Raw genomic sequence first — 4,948 nt, 5'->3', positions numbered from 1 at the left:
TATGGGAATCTTTACGCGAACAGATTATAATAATCTATACACTGTACGCCGTTTAACATGTACGAAGCGCCGGTAATATATACGAATATTGAGTCAAAAAATTAAATCATTTTTATTTCTTGTTCTTTTCAATACAATGTGAAATTACTTTCAGAAAAAAATTCCGAAATACTAATTACAACTTTCTTTTTTGTGTAATCATTTGATTTTTTTCTGAGGTACATGTATATATATGTACAGAACATACTTATTTACGAATGATACGACATAGGAAAAAAAATAATCGGTTGTTTGTAGAACATTTTAATCTTACGATTGTGACTAATTTAATTTTAAATATTTTTCAACATTATCAATGTAAATAATATCAGGTGTATTTACTGTTTGTGTTTTTACATCGTAATCTCTGAAACCATGTTAGCAGAAAAATCAAATCCCACCGAATACTGAAAAACCGATTTCAGTTTGCAATCATACGGATTTTATTTTTGGTATTGACTATTGAGTTACGGTAACTTTTTTCTGGATGATTTTATCATTTATTATTTTATGTAAAAGCACAATTTCAACTGTTACTCAATTATATAACAATTGATGACCTGGGGCTATATATGTTCAGAGCTGTGTGCGCTGAAGCGACACAAGATTCTCGGTCGCACGTGGCGATTGAATTTACACAGACTGACCGAAAAAACAAACGGGTGGGAAGGTGAAACAAAATGTTACACATGAAAAGAAGCCACCAAAAATTATTTTCGATAGATCTTGACAATTAAAAAAATCCAGCGCGAGCTCCTGTCAGCGGAACGGGAGGGGGGGGGGCAGCAATGAGTTCGCTTCTACAAAGAAACGAACGACCATGTAGAAAAACTACAGAAGTGATTGATATGTGACCGATAGAATCTAATCTAAAGTTGTTTAAAATTCATGTGAAAATTTTTAAAAAAAGATAATTGAATGCCTCAATTCAGGACATTTTTTTTATCGTGCTAGCACCTACCGCAATCATGTTACATAGAACTTTGATTATAATTTGATTTTTAAACTACCTTGTACGCTATCTATAAATCAATGCTTAATCAACTGTACAAGTTTAATGAATTTATCTTTTCATCTTAAACGAATATACTAGTTGAAAACATAATAAAATATAGTTGTGTCCGTGCAAAATATGAAACATGAACTCGTGATAAGGTACATGTAGAAGAACACGAACCGACCGCGGATTACTTGTCCACTCGCGCCGGTTTTCTTCAGCCATGTGCGAGGGATGATTACCATTTAAAGCTTTACTATTTGTGTGTGTGTGTGTGTGGGGGGGGGGGGGGGGTGATTTAAAACATTATTTGTACAGTTTTTAAAATATTTTACATAAACAAACTAACCATCAATTTATGTCTGACGATGTTTCCGATTTGGAGTTATATCGCTTATTAATATTCATTTACACTCAAATGTTCAATTGAGTAAATACAAGATGGAGTTCCCGTTTTTACGGCTATATCAACTCAAACACGTTCATATGCATGTAAGTTTGCGTCGCGGTGTGAAAATCTTGTCTATTAGATAACCGCTTAATTACCGCTAGGTAGTGCAGCCGTGGCTGATCTCATCGGCCGTGGGCGAAGGATATATTACGTAAAGGTACATGTACAACGCACAGACAGGCACAGCTCAAAACCCAGGAAGATTTGAAAAGTTTGCAGTATAATGACCATACATTACTCTATCAAATAGAAGTTATTTGTTTTAAACTTAAAACCCACAATTGATCGGTGTCTATATTGCTTTAGATTGAGAATGACATTGCCTTTATTAATTAACTGAATGATTTCTTAATTGACACCCAATCGTTTAATCCATAACAAATTATGTGTATTCAAAACGAAACCAATTCTTGAGTTCGCGGCTAAATAAACTCATACATGTATATGAGAGACACAGCTCTCGTGTATTAGATAACCGCTGACCGCTAGGTAGTCCAGCCGCGAGCATGGTGACCGATTTTCTCGGCCGCGGGCGAGGGAGAACTTACGTAATGGTACACATACACACAGCTCTGATTCAACGTAGATTTTAAATGCATGGAGTTAATAAATAAAATGTAATGCATAGAGTTTTTTAATTCCATATTTTGTGGTTTACTAGAAAAGAAAAAGAATGTTTTGTTTTCCAATTGCCGTTTTTAATGATTGTGCACTATAAGAACTTAACAACAATGACTTAAACTCCTAAAAAAAAAGCATGTACTCCAACAAACAAAAATATTCTTATAAATTATTGCCTCCTGTATAAACCAGCATACTTTCTGTGGCAACTTTATGCCAGTTGTACGCACAAAGACTTTCGTTTACTTGTCAAATGAAACCAGGTACATGTCAACATGTAAAGCTTTTTACACTCATACTACACAAATCACTTACAAAATAATATTGTTACGACCTTTATGAGATCCCAACAAACAACTTTTCCAGCGACAGCCATATCAAAATCCTAACCGTTTTTGAGTTATTAAGCAAAAACTTTTAGGGGCTATTGGCCCTTTATTTAAGGGGCCAGCCCTTTTTTATTGGTGTCAAATGAAAGCCCTTGATATTCTGCACAACTTTTATTCTACATGTTTTTACAAATTATTTTTCGTTTAAAAGATATAAAGGAAAATATGTCTAAATTTTTGCAATTTTTTGAATCTTGTTTTTTGACCCCCTACCTTTTTCTAAATAAGGAACGTAATCGTAAAACAAAAACCTATGTGCACCACTACAATGTCTCTGCTATTCAAATTCGTTGGATTCCCATTCCCTGCTATCATAGTCTCGGAGCCTTTGTCTGGAAACAAAAGGCCCTAAAAAAATTTAAAAGGGGAATAACTCTTTAACGAAAAGGGAATTCTAAATTTTATGAATTGCCTAAGATAGTGTTTTGTAAAGTACACTAGCCCTGAAAATTTGAGCAAAAACCGTTCAGAAATGAGCAAGATATGAAGCCTCAAAGTTCGCGTCTAGGAAACAAAAAAAAAAAAGAAAAATAAGAAAAATCTTAACCCGCACAATAATAGAAAGGTCTTCCGTTTCCAACGGAAGACCTTAATAACTTGATAAATGTAACTTACTTCACTGATGACACTAATGAACGAAGAGGAAATGACAATAAAGCATGATAGCTTTTGTTTAAAAGGACGAGGTAAGTTTCGGTACCGAGCAGGTCAAGATATACCCCGTCGCTGCTGCTTTCTATTTATCATACATGCATATTGTGACCTACTACGTGTAATATTATCTGGCTGGCAGGCAGGGACGTGCAGAACCAGATAAAACACAAATAAACCATGATCCATTTTGCATCCTTTCCGGGTCGGACAACCTGAAGTAAACACGGCAAGGCGAAATTAACTTATCGTCGATTTTATTCCGACATTTTTCACAATTACTTCAGGAATACCTCGATCTAAAATAAAGCCGTTGACATAAGGACTGCGTGCTGACAGCTCTCATCGAAGGTATGCAAGATATGCAATGGAAGGGGGCTTACTGATATAATAATAATTTAAGCAATTTCTAATTCTTTTCCCCCCTGGGGGGGGGGGGGGGTGCGAGAAATACATGTATTTTTGTTTGGGAAGGGGGGAGGGGTTCCGAGGCATATTTTCAATAATTAACTGTGTTAATTTTAGAAATCTTAATTTTTTTTTTACGTCGGGTCCGCCCCCTCCCCCCACGATCCTCTGCGCATGTCACTATAATATAAGTAAAATAATTCAAGTTGAAGAAATCATACGGTGACAAAATGTAGTCGATATCTATACAATCCAAACAAGTTAAACAGGTCATTGATATAAAGAAACCTGTGTGAATTTTTATCATATTAACAAATGAAACCATTCAGATTTCGATGAATCGATAAAACCTAAGATGGTAAATTGACAGTTTTCTGAAAAGATATTTGCATAACTGTCATGGTAAATAAGAGAAGAATCCCGACCCCCCCCCCCCCTCCAAATCCTCGACTTTGCTTTAATATTTCAAACCTCTTTAGACCAAATAAAATTCTTGTTTACTGCTATGAATTGAAAGATGAATCATAAACAATAAACGTTGTAACTTTAACTAATGCAAAAATTTATTTGATTCTTACCTTCATCAACAGCCAGTTCCCTTGGAAAATGTTTGCTTACATAGACGTTTTAGCCTTTTAACAGAAAGTAATATTATGATTTGGCGTATAAGTTGTTAAAATAAGACAAAACTCCAATTTTTGAAATTTCCTAAAAACATGCAAAGCGCCATTTGACGTTTTCCTCCTTCAACAGTCAGTATATTTATAGACTTTACCGAATCTTTTGATGTTCATGCTTCCGACATTTTCTAAATGAAGCCAATTTTTATTCTTCTTGTTCATTTCCTGGAATTTAATTTTTATGATAATATCTGTTTGCATACTAATCAATTTTCAGTTGAAAGATCATTGGAAAACAATCTATCAAGGAGGGAAGTATATACGATTAAACGTCTTTCTTTCAAAACGATTCTGGTCTTTCTCTGGCATACCGTTACATTGTATGTCCCTTTCTAATATAGGCACCTCATCGGCTATAATTGGTAATAACTTTATCTTGTACTAGACTATGACCCGTGCGTGCACGGATTGACATTGCATATGATATCGGACATTTACGAAATAGATACTTCGATATACCGTATATTTTTGTCATTTACATAACCAAGCCTACAATAATGCTATTAATTTCACTACACTCTGCCAGCGCTTAGAATAATCTAACTGTGTCTCGAGACAGGCCTTCACCGGTCTCCCATATACCCGCAATGTACATGTAGCAAAAAATTGCAGAATCGCTCCGACACGATTTTGGAGGAAATTAATAAAGCTGCATTGAAAATTACAGTCAAATTATTCATAACAAACCATTTTGAAGCTGTAAATACCTTTC

The sequence above is a fragment of the Crassostrea angulata genome, chromosome 5 (assembly GCF_025612915.1).
Source record: "Crassostrea angulata isolate pt1a10 chromosome 5, ASM2561291v2, whole genome shotgun sequence".
Lineage (NCBI taxonomy): Eukaryota > Metazoa > Mollusca > Bivalvia > Ostreida > Ostreidae > Magallana > Magallana angulata.
The sequence above is the reverse complement of the archived record's forward strand: the minus strand, read 5'-3'. Positions refer to the sequence as shown.